Consider the following 13,559-nt stretch of genomic DNA (forward strand, 5'->3'; position numbering starts at 1 on the left):
GACAACTGAGTACATTTCTGCAAAATTGACAACGGAGCTATGTCAGCTCCAAATAAAGGGTGCATATGTTTCATTTAGCATGCCAATGGCCAAATATGTGGCCATTGGCATTAAAAAGTGTTGCAAAACTATAAAAAATAACTTTTTTTTTTTCGTGGGATTTACATGTGTAACTGCAGCGCACACCCGCGCAAACGGGGTGCGCTGCTTAAAACTGAAAACCGAAGCTTTTAAGCCCACAATTGTGGGTTTAATGTATTACATGGAATGACAATGCAGGGACTAGCAGACCAAAAACAATATGGCCTCCGTGTAGTGGTTGTCAAGGGGGGGAAGCTCTATGTAAGACATGTAACTAAGCATTACTAGGCAATCCTGTGTAAATGAGGGTTACAATACTGAATCACACTGCTACATAGGTAATGAGCACTTTCTGAGTAGTGTAAGAGTTATAGAAGGGGGAGGAATAGAGTAAGAGGTAGGTGACATCATGGGGGGGAATGATAGAAATAAGTGTATCACATTGGAGGGCAGTGTAACGTGACAGATGACAGACAGACATCAAGGAGAGGGGTGTGTCCCAACAGAACACTAGGAAAGTCAAGAAATAGAGGGTGCACACTATCCCTACACTCAAACTTTCTTGATATACGTGCATGCGCACGTGTGCGCGCGTGTAAGGCAGGTTCAACATGTGGGAGCGTGTTGCAAACCGTTTACAACGGTTTGCGCGGGCGTGCACGTGTGGAAGGCAATGTAAACAGCAGGAAGCCTGTCGCCTGATGTATAAGGCTGTGTGCGCGCATTTTACCATGAATCAGCCTAGTTCAAACCGTGTAAGGATGTGTGCGCGCGTGTTAGTAACTGTGAGCATGCTTAAGCTGGTGTGCACATTGCTCCCCCTCAGGAAACAGAGAGGAAAAAGGAAACAACCAGAATACAGGGAAGCTGCTAGAGGAGACTGCTGAAATTAATTGGTGCAAACAATTGGAAGCAGGCAATTACACAGGCAGACTAGAAGCCCAACCCGGCACTTAAAACACTGCAAACAGCAGTGCAGGGTGTTTCTCACAAGAGATACTGCAAGAAAGTAAACTATCAGAATTGAAAACTGAAAAAAGCTGAACTCAGAGCAGAAATGCTAGGGGCTGCCATAGCTGTTATAATCAGGCATAGGTGAATTGCTGAGGGTGGTGACAATGCAGATGCTGACAGACAACCCAGAGTGAGGAGAAGAAGAGTATACAGGCCCAGGGTCACCTACCATGGGTTACATGAGCTGGAGATAGTAGAGCGCAACAGAGTGGACAGAGACCTTCTGCAGCAAATTGTTGAGCTATGCAGGCCACGTCTCACACACAGAACCAACAGAGGGGAACCCATCCCAGTGGAAACCAAGGTATGTGTTGGCCTAAGAATACTAGCAACAGGTACCTTCCAGAGACCAACTGGTGATATGATGGGGATATCACAGGCATCAGCCTCCAGGGTACTGCACCAGTTCCTGGATGCCATGTCAGCATATGTCGGTAATCATGTATATTTCCCCAATGCATCTCTTCCAGCAAATAGTGGGATACCCTGAGGTACTGGGTGCAATAGACTGCACGCACATACGCATCAAAGCACCAGCCGGTGAGCGGGGTAGAGCCTACATTAACCGCAAGGGATTCCCCTCCATCAACTGCCAGGTCATGTGTGATGCCCAGGGCATAATAATGAATGTGTGTGCTGGCTGCCCTGGGAGCTACCACGATTCCCACATCTGGCATCTGACACAGCTGTACCAATCATTTGCCAGTGGGGACTTCCCACACGGACACCTAGTGGGGGATGCAGGTTATGCACTTGAGCCGTGGCTGATGACACCCATCAGAAATGCACACACACCTGAACAGGAACGCCATATTGAGGCACACGCACAAACACGTAATGTCATAGAGCGTGTGTTTGGGCTGCTCAAGTCACGGTTCCAGTGTCTGGACACATCTGGTGGAGCCTTGCAGTACACACCAACTACATGTACCCAAATGATCATGATATGTGCTATGCTACATAATATGATCGGAAACAGCTGCAGCAGGACCAGCATAGGGCTGGGCCAAACATACCCCCACCATTGCCAAGGCCACCACAGGCAGAGGGTGACTCAGAGGAGGAACAACCTGACCTTGCCCCAGTAGGCAGAAGGAGGTGTGCCCAGTATGCCCTGGCCTTGGCAAAGAGGCAATGCATAGCACATACACTTGGTCAGTAGGAACACTGGGACTGATACCCGCTCTGACTCACTCATATAGTAACAGGGATGCCTAACATGACACAACCTGCTTCCAAACATTTACAGGGAGTGTAGTATGTGCATCTGACAGAGGCAGCCCTGCAGCACCACCTGAGGCATGAATGCCATGTGTTAAGTAATGTAACACCATGTACCATATGCACACCTGAGGACCCTGACTAACATCCACCCTCACCAATCATAAACCACAAAAACACAAACCCACCTTCATAGCTACCACAAGGGATAGGAACCTAGATGTAATGCTACCCAATGCCAGAAGTATAAATAGCAAGATGCGTGCAGTGTAAATGCACACAGTATAGAGAATGTAGATATCAGTGCTGTAATAGAAAACTGGGTCAAAGCCCACATCAGCACCCTAACACAACCAGGTCACACCTCATACAGTGATGTACATGTGCAAAAACATGGAACAAGCTACAAAACAAGGGTGACTAGCAATAAATGTCATGGATAACCACACCCCCATGTTGGTACCACAACAAGAAGCAACATGGATTAGCCATGGTCAAATACCAATGGCTAAAACTGCCTACTACTATATAGCTTGCTGCAGACCACTGTCCTAATAGCAGGAACCACACCAGGCCTATGTTCATAGGCTCATAGGTTCATACTAGGCTATCTGCCCTAATTTTATAGGTTCATAGGTTCATAGGTTAGTACTAAGCTAACTGCCCTTGCGAGCCATTTTAAGCCTAGCCAATTATCCCTTGTGAGACACAAACCCCGCACCTTGTGTTTGTAAGGCAAACACCTTAACCATTAGGCCACCCTCCCAGATACATGGCCTTGTATGTCAGGCCTAGGGCATTTATAAGCCTAGCCCAGAGTTTTGTGGCTTCCGCCACCCCTTCAGTTTGAAGGATAATATGCCCATTATTTTGCTGTGCCTCTGTCAAGCAGTGACACTGAAGTTATCCCTGGGGTATACCTGCAATCTCCCATCCATTGGTCAAGATTTCTCTTGAACAAAGCCAGCGAGGTGCTCAGCCTCACATGTACCAGGATGTTGTTCCACAGCATAGGGAGTCTCTGGGTGATGAATCTGTCCCTCCAGCACGTCCTATTAATAGCCGTGTTGAGGTTTAAGTCTCTTGCCCTTGTAGTTCTGATGGATTTAGAGGTTCTGAGGTGAAGCATGTTCATTAATTCCGGGTTGGACATGGCCTTGTATGTCAGGCACAGGTCACCTCTGAGCAGATGGTAAGTGACTGAATAGAGCTGGAGTTCCTTCAGTCAGGCAGCATAAGACATATTTTTGAGACCCTTTATCCTTCTGGTGAGGAATTTTTGGGGCCTTTCCAATTGCTGCAGGTGTCGGGTCAGATACATTCCGAATGGGGCATTGTACTCAATCATTGGTCTGATGAGTGATGAGTACAGGGGAAAAATGACCTCCCTTGATCTAGATGTGAATCCCTGCATGATCAGGTGGGCAATGTAGAAGGTCTTCCTAACTACTTTGGCAACGTGAGTGTCAAACGAAAGGTTACTGTCAACCTGGGTGCCCAGATCCCTGATAACCTCTTCTGTGCTTAGAGGATTGCCAACTATATGGGAACTAGGGGTAACCTTGTTTTTCCCGAAGGGTATGACTATGCATTGTTTAGTGTTTAACTTTAGGCCATGGCTCTGGCAGCAGTTATCCATTTCTATGAGACCCTTCTGAAGGATGTCTGTGTCAGATGGGTTTTCAACTATGGTTCCCAGTTTGCAGTCATCTGCAAACTTTGTCAGCCATAATCCTCCTGTGTTTGCTTGTACTTCTGAAAAGTAGATGCCGAACAAAAGTGGGCCCAGGACTGAGCCCTGTGGGACACCACTTGTGACAGGCTTGGAGTGTGACATGGCGCCAGCAACTCTGACCCTGTGGGTTCTGTCACTTAGCCAGTTTGCAACCCATCTTGTGACATATGGGTTTACATTTAAGCTGGTGAGTTTTTCAATGATACCCGAGTGGGGTATTGTGTCGAAAGCCTTTGCCAGGTCAAGGTAGGCTGTGTGGACTGCTGTTTCGAAAAAGTCACCCAAGTTTAAAAGGCATGATCTGCCCTTGACAAAGCCAAACTGGGCTGGATCCAAAGTCTGCAAGTCCCCTATGTCTTCATTTATGAGTTCCATTATGATCCTCTCCATAGCTTTGCAGACCAGGCTTGTCAAGCTGATGGGACGGTAGTTTCTGGGGTCGGTGGAGGCACCTCCTTTGTGAAGTGGGACCACCGTTGCCGTACGCCACACCTTGGGTACATATCCTGAGGTGAGGCTAAGATTAAACAGCTGCCCTAACTGCGGGTTTAATTCCTCATTGAGTTCATGGAGCACACAACCGGGGACACCATCTGGTCCCATGGATGCTGTGTTTTCGCCTTGGATAGGGCAGTTCTCACCTGAGCATTTGAGATGTTTGGGGGGCTACAATCCTCTTGTATAGATATCTCTCCTTTTGGGGGGGAGGGGGGGAGAAATCTGCACTGAACCTGTCAGCCAGTATGCTGGCAATGTCTGTAGGTTCAGTGATCTTTACATCATTTTGAACTAATTCTGAGCATATCTGGGAGTTTCCTCCCAGGTTTCTAACATAGCTAAAAAAGGCCTTATGATTGTCTTTTGAGTCCTTAGCGAGTTTCTCTCAAAATTTGCCTTGGATGATTTTATAGGAGATCTCAGTTTTTTACTTATAATGAGCAGGGGTGTCTTCCCTTCTACGGATTCTGCTCTATCTTGTAGTAGCTCCTTCCTTGTGTTGTAGAGCTTGTTTATGGCTGGGGTCCACCAGACTGGACGCATGAATTTGGTACAAAGAGTCTTTGTTTTGTTTGGGATTGCCTGATCCATGCAGTCCTGGAGGTGCTGGTAGAAGGCATATGTAAGTGATTCAGCGGCTTGGGTAATGGTTTCCGCTGGCTTGGGGGCCTTGAAAGAGACCACACCAGTCTTTAGAAGTGTGAAGTTGGCTTTTGAGAAGTTCTTCACTGTGGTCTTTTTTATCTGGGGTGGGGGCGGGATGTGGACTTCCAGTGAGATTAGTTTATGATCTGATCTCACCAATTATGGGTATACTGCTGGCATTGAACATTGTGACCCCATGTTCGTGATGATGAGATCTAGTATGTTGTCTCCTCTTGTGGGGATGGTGACTAGTTGTTCCATGGCATTTGAGTTTATGAACTCTAGGAACCTTTGGGCTAGAGTGTTGGGGCTTGAGTAGTGATCCCAGTCTATATTTGGATAGTTGAAATCACCCAGTATGATGGTGTTTGGAGATACATTTATCCCCTCCAGTGTTTTCAGGAAAGCTGTGTGAGGTTTCTGAGTTTGAGAGGGTGGCCTGTAACATGCTACACACTGCAGAGCAGTCTTGCCTATGGTTAATTGCACCTGGATGGTCTCCGATGCATTGTGCATTGCCACCAACCTTGAGGTGAGGGTGTCCTTGATGAATATGGACACCCACCCTCCTTTCTTGGTGTTGTCTGGATTTTGGGGCCGGAACGCATGATATGAGGTAACACCTGATAGTGCCGGGGTGCTGTCAGGAGCCTTGAATCAGGTTTCAGTCACAGCACAGACATCGATGTTCTCCATACTGAGAAGGGCTTCGAGTGCATGCATCTTGAGGTTGAGACTTCTGGCATTGAGCAGCATTACCCTTAGTTTTATCCCTTTTTTGTGTTCTAGGGTGGTAGGTTTAGAATCTGAGCCTTGCCAAAAAAAGGCACAATGGGGGTGGCAAGAGCCTTAGCCAAAATCCGGAAGCCCAGGGGTGACAGGTGCAAGCCGTCCCTTGCGAATCAGCGTGGCTTGTCCAGCATGTCATCCCTGGCAGACAGACATTGGATCCCCTTTGAATGACACCATAGTTTAAGCCAATTATTACAGCTCATCATCTTGTCTCTGTATTGTGGCCTCATTCTTGGTGAAGGTAGGATACTGCTCAAGGTCAGGGTCATACCTGCCTGGGCTACATAATCCGAGAGCTCCTCTATGTCTCTTTTCATGTAGTCCAGGGAGGTACATCTCAGGTCCTTCACACCAGCATGGACAATGACTGAGTCATACTTGTACTTGCAGTTGAGTGACCTGAGTGCTTGCATTATGTGGTGGATTCCAGCGCCCGATAGGCAGCTTACTGTGACCTTCTTCTTACTCAATCTGGTGAGCGGGATGTCAGTGTGTCTGACTATGGAGTCACCTATGACGAGTGTGTCTGGCATTGTGTTTGGCCTTAAGGGCTGTGACTGTTTGGCATACTGACTCTGTGGTCTATGTGTTGCATGTGCTGTGCCCTGTGGAGGCAGTTGTTTGGGTGTCTGCTTTGGTGACCTCTGCTGTTTGCTGTTTTGGTAGATTTCTGATCAGAGCCTCCGAGTATGTCTTTGTGTGTTTATGTGTATGATTTGAAGTTGTGATAGTGCTATGTGAGACTGGGTTTGTGGTGTGTGTGGTTACCTTCTCCTCCTCTCTGGTCTTGCCAGTCCTATGCTGAGAGAGCTCAGCCTCCAGTTTGGCTATATAGTTGCATCTCTCGCATGTATTTGTGTTTTGTGTGAGAAGGAGAGGGTTGTCTGTGTACATGAGGCATTTGTAACATTGCCTCAATATTCCCAGGTTCACCAGCTGAGCAGGAGAGGACACTAGCAACTGATCCCTTGACATGCTAGAAGGAATAGACAAAAAATGTTGAAATACAGGAAGATATCAAGCCCCCCAAACCACATTATATTGCTTGACTGACAATACCTACACATACACCATAGTTTCATAGTTTCATAGTTTACTACTAGGCTATCTGCCCTAGTGCATTTATACGCCTAGACATAGTGATGTGGCTATTGCCACCCCTTATAGTGGTAATAAGTGTACAGAATAGATTCCGAATATTGTGCCTCTGACTTAGTAGTGACACATTATGACCCCCTTACGTAATCGAATAACTTTACTGTGCCTCTGTCTAGTAGTGACACAGGGAGGACCCCTGGGGTAAACCTACAATCTCACATCCAGTTGTCCAGATTTCTCTTGAAGAGAGTCAGTGAGGGACTCTGTCTAACATGAACTGGGATACTCTGCTAGAGTATGAGAAGCCTCTGAGTTATAACTCTGTCCCTCCAGCATGTCCTATACATGTATGTGCTGAGGTTCAAATCTTTAGCTCTCATGGTTCTGGTGGATTTGGATTGCTTGCAGTGGAGCATGTCCACCAAATCCTGATTGGACATGGTCTTGTATGTCAGGCATAGGTCACCTGTAAGTATGCGGTATGCCACTGAATAAAGCTGGATTTCCTTTAGTCTGGAAGCATATGACATGTGTTGTAGACCCCTGATCTTCTTGGTAAGGTACTTTTGGGGTCTCTCCAGCTGTTGCAAGTGCTGGGTGAGGTACATACCAAATGGGGCTTTGTATGCAATCATGGGCCTGATAAGGGAGAAGTATAGTGGTACAATGACCTCCTTTGATCTGGGTGGAAAACCCTTCATGATAAGGTGGGCAAGACAGAAAGTCTTCCTAACCACTTTGGCAACATGGGTGTCAAATGAGATGTCACTATCTACATGTGTCTCCAGGTGTCTGATTTGTTTTCTGTGCTCAGTGGGTTGCTGTCTATGTATTGATTTGTGGGTACTTTGTTCCTCCCAAAGGGGATGACTACACATCAGTTGCATTCAGTTTCAGGCCATGATTCCGGCACCAGCTATCTGTCTTTGTGACGGCATTCTGTAGGATGTGTGTGCCAGCTGATGTATTCACTATGGTGCCTAGGTTGTAGTCATCTGCAAACTTTGTCAGCCACTACCCTCCTATGTTTGCTTTCACATCTGAAAAGTAAATGCCAAATAAGAGGGGTCCCAGGACAGATCCTTGTGGGACACCATTTGTGACTGGCTTTGAATCTGACAAGGCACCTGTAATGTCGACTTTATGGGTTCTGTTTCTTAGCCATTTTGCAACCTATCCTGTGACATATGGTGTTATATTTCAGCTGTTGAGCTTGTCTATGATGCCTGAGTGGGGTATTGTGTCAAAGGCCTTAACCAAGTGCAGGTAGGCTGTGTGGACCGCGTAGCCCTCATCAATGGCCCTACTGACAGTTTCAAACTAGTCAACTAGGTGCAAAAGGCAGGATCTGCCCTGTACAAAGCTGAACTGGGTGGGATCAAGGGTCTGTAGGTCACCAATGTCTCTGTTTAAGAGCTCCATAATGACTCTTCCCATAGCTTTGCAGACAAGGCTGGTTAAGTTTGTGTGCTGGTAGTTGCCAGGGTCTGTGGAGGCATCTCCTTTGTGGAGTGGGACCACTGTTGCTGTACGCCAGTGTTCAGGTACATATCCTGTAGCAAGGCTAAGGTTAAATAGCATTTGTATATACGGGTTTAGCTCCTTCTGGAGTTCACATAGCATGCAACTGGGGATACCATCGGGTCCCATTGATGCTGTGTACTTGTCTTTGCTGAGTGCGGCTCTCACATGGACATCCGAGATGACAGTGAGGTTACATTCAGCTGTGATAACTATCTTCTTTTGGGGGTGAGGGAGGGAGGGGGAAAATTGCACTGAACCTGTCTGCCAGAATGTTGCCAATATCTGTCAGGTCACTGAAATATATGTTGTTGTGTACCAACTCTGAGCATATCTGAGGGTTCCCACCCAGGTTTCTGACATAACTGAAGAAGGCAGTGTGGTTATCTTCATTGTCTTTGGTGATTTATGTCTCCAAGTTGACCTTGGATGTCTTTATGAGAGAATGTAGCTTTTTACTAGTGCTGATCACAGCTGCCTTCCCTTTAGGAGATGTAGCTCTGTCTTGCATTAGTATCCTTCATCTGTTATACAGTTTGTTTATGGCTGGGGTCCACCAGATAGGCCACTTTTCCTTGGTGGAGAGGGTCTTGTTTTTATTTGTGATTGCATGGTCCATGCTTTCTCGGAGATGTCCGTAGAAAGCGTCTGTGAAGGAGTCACCATTGTGTGTTGTGGTTTCCACTGGCCCAGTGGGCTTAACGGATACCATCTCAGTTCGAAGAAGTGTGAAGTCAGCTTTTGAGATGTTTGTCACTATACTTTTTGTATTATACTAGCACTGACACAAGTGTAGACAATTTCCCAGAATCCATCAAACAAAATGGACATGCAAAATGTAACACTTCCACAAGAGGGGTAAGCATACTGGATGTGATAATCAGAAATATGTGTACTGGATGTCAAGATGAGAAGTGTATCCCTCATTGGTAAGACCAGACCATAGAGTAATCACACTGTAGTTACACATCCCGACCCCAGTCCCTGGCCAGATTACCACAGTGAAACACATGTATAAAGCATAGCTTGCACCCCTACAAACCAATGTGGAATCCATGAAAAGCCCTGTGCAGGTCCAGAATATGGGACACACTGCAGAACATGTTATACAGGCATACCATGAACACAGCCAAGAGTGCTTGGAGTCTGCAATCACAAACAACAAGACACAATGCCATACACCCAGGCATCTGGCATGCTGGACTCCAGCAATTAGTAAACCATTGAAGAGAATGAGGAAGCTACCACATGACAGATCAAACATAAAAAGTGAAGTAATCAGTGATCACTAGTATGGCAATCCATACAATCCACTAAGGCCAGGCAAAACAAGTAGAATCTGTGAATCCAGTGGCAATGTGACACCTGTCCCAAGTACACACACAACAACAACTCACCCCAATAAATACAAATGTATGTGATAGACGCAACCAGGTAGCCAAACCGGAGCCTGAGCACCCCCAAATCAGTGCTGTCAAAACTAGTCAGGAGGACAAGGTAACCACATACACCACAAACCCAGTCCCACATAGACCTACCTCGGCTGTAAAACAAACACATAAACACAAAAACATTCCCAGAGGCCCTAATTACAACCACACAACACCAACACAAGCCTCCAAAGCAGACACCCAATAAAACAACCTCCAGACATAGCACATGTAACACATAGTACACAAAGCTGGTGTGCCAACCAGTCACAGGACAGAAGGAGAAACAACATGCCTGATACAGTTGTAATAGGTGACTCCATAGTGAGACATGCTGCTGTCCCAGGGATGGCTTGCACATGTTACCCAAGAGCGTCTGGATATTGCCTAAGGCTTTTGCAACCTACAGAGATCCTTTCATAGGCAAGGCCGAAAAGACCAACCCACCCCCATAGAAAACAAAACTGGAAAGAAACAGAAGGGTAATGCTGATCAATGCCAGATGTGTAAACCTCAATATGCATGCTCCTGAGGCCCTCCCCAGTATGGAGAACATTGATGTCTGTTCAGTGATAGAAACCTGCTGCAAGCCTCATGACAGCACACCAGCACTACCAGGTAATACCACATATCATGTGTTATGGTCACAAAACCTGTAACAAAACATAAAAGGAGGGTGAGTATCCATATTCAGCACAGACACCCATACGTCCAGTTAACTGACAATGCTTATGTCATTGCAGTCCACCCATGTGCAACTAACTGTAGGCAAGACTGCTGTACAGTCTGTAGCATGCTACAGACCACACTCTCACACACAGGAACCCCACCCCACTGTCATGAAGACAGTGGACAGTATGAATGTACCACCAAATACAAAACAAGGTACGCACAAATTACCACATAGGTGGTAAACCATTATGTGTGGAAGGAGTAATCAGGGACCTAGTGACACAAGTGGACAGTCACCTGTTATGTGACAGTCACATCGCCAATTTGTCTAGGAAGACTGTCTATATTGGACACTGTATCATGAAAGGATTCACATCTACGTCAACAAAGGTCATTGTGCCCCTATACTGTTCCCCTATCAGACCATATTGTAATACAATGCCTCATTTGGGATGTACATTACCTGGCACCTGCAGCAGTTAGAAAGACCTCAAAAGTACCTCAGCAAGAGTCAGAAAGTGTCTCAAATATATCTCGTATGCTGCCTGGCTGTTAACACCACAGCTGAATGCAGTCACATACTGCCTACACAGAGGCATTGTATGTCTGTTGTACAAGTCCATGTCCAACACAGAAGTAATGGACATGCTCCACCCCAGAAAACTCAAAGCCATCGGAGCTGTGTGAGTCAGAGATGTCAACCGTAACACATAATCAAATAGGATGTGCTGGAGGGACAGATACATAACCCTGAGTCTCTTCACACCCTGGAACAGAATACCACTACATGTTAGGCAGAGCCCCTCACTGACGCTCTTCAACAGGAAGTTAGCAAAATGGATGGATAATTGTAGATGTACACTGGGGGTCTTTACTGTGTCATGTCCAGACAGAGGCACAGCTAAGTAAATCATAAATGGCCATAATATTCACATAGCAAGGGGTGGCAAAAGCCACACACACTGTGGCTAGGCTTACAAATGCCCTAGGGTGGATAGCCTAGTATGAACCTATGAACCTATTATGATACAAATTGTACAGGACACTAAGGATAACCCCAAGGCTGCTGCAACTGATGGTAGGAAGCGTGTTGTGAATTCCTGGATATGCTCTGGATCACACAAATATTACAAACAACATACCAAACACACACACGTATTGCCAGCATACATCCTGACAGGTGCAGTGCAAACCCCCCCCTCACAATGCCAAATATCTTTCCCAGCAGACTGCTGCCTCCCTGACATTATGTCAGCCTTACCACAGGATATGTACCCAAAGAGCAGTGTACAACAACAGTGGTTGTTCTCAAGAAAGGTGTCGCCTGAATGGATACCAAAAACAACCACCACAGAATCCTGAGAAGCTTGGTCTGCACAGCTATGGAAAGGATCAGCATGTACCGCAGACATAACGATATTGGGGATCTATTGACACCCGACCCTACCCAGTGTGGGTTTATGAAGTGCAGACCCCGCCCCTAAACATGTGTGACTCAGTTGAAACAGTAATTGAGGTCACTGATGAGGGCAATGTGGTCCACACTGTGTAGCTGGACCTTGCAAAGCCTTCCATACAATACCCTACGTGTTCAATATAGATATGCTCACCAGCTTATATATACACCCCAATGTCACTAGAGGGGTTGCAAACCAGACCAACAACAGAACTGACATGGTCAGACATGCTGCAGCCATGTCAGACTTCAAACCACATATAACAGGTATCCCACAAAGCTTGGTCCTGGGACCTTCCCCGTCTGGTATATATGCCCCATAGGTACAGGCCAACATGTAAGGACTGTGCCTGAACATGTTTGCAGAGGACAACAAACCGCCTAACATATCTGACACTCCAGCTGACACAAGCATCCCACAAAAGGGCCACATAGAAACAGACAACCGGTGCCATAGCCATGTCAGCATGTTAAATGGAGAAAACTGTATAGTCAACCTCTGTGGATATACAGTAAGTGACCACCAATTGCCACGTAGGTGTTAACCCATTACATACTTAACATGTAATGACAGACCTGGGTACACAAGGTGATAGATATCCTGCATTGGACAAACATGTGGCTGTAGTGTTAACAGAAACAATCCATATAACAACCTAATCATGAAGGTTATGACATCTAGATAAGGGGAGGTCATTGTGGTTCTGCAGTTATCCTTCATCAGCATTACAAATGACCACAACAGCCCCTGTGGGGTGTACCTCAGCAGACACCTCCATCAACTGTAACATCCACAACAGTACCTCACCAGGAGTATCAAAGAGCTTGAACACATGTAATGTGTCACCTGATTAAACAGAGTGCAACTCCACACACTGCCATGCTGGCCACCCAGACGCAAGCTGTGCCTGATGTAGAAAGCCATGTCCAAGCTGGAATCAATGAACATGCTGCACCTTGTACAATCTGAATGGCAGTGAGCTATGCACATGAGGGACCTGAACCCCAGCACTGACATACATAGGACAAGCTGTACTGCATTATCCATAACACAGAAGCCACCCCCACGCATGAGTAAACTACCAGTACAGGTTATCCATAGAGTCACTCATTGATTCTCCTCAACAGGAATCTTAATGAGTGGATCGGAGATGATAGGTTTACCCTGGGTATCAATGTTATGTCACAGGTAGACAGAGGCACAGTATACTAAACAAGACATATGTCATGGCAAACTACACTTACAATGTGTCGAAGGACAAACACACTCTCTGACTAGCATTAGAAATGGCCTAGGCCACATCGGTAGTGTTTGCCAATGTACACCTATGTTGTGGAATACACTACTGATGTTGGATGAGGCTGTTGTAAGTAGTTCATATCTGAACATAATGCA

This window comes from Protopterus annectens, chromosome 6.part0, assembly GCF_019279795.1.
Source record: "Protopterus annectens isolate FY-2018-M chromosome 6.part0, PAN1.0, whole genome shotgun sequence".
In the NCBI taxonomy this organism is placed as follows: domain Eukaryota; kingdom Metazoa; phylum Chordata; order Ceratodontiformes; family Protopteridae; genus Protopterus; species Protopterus annectens.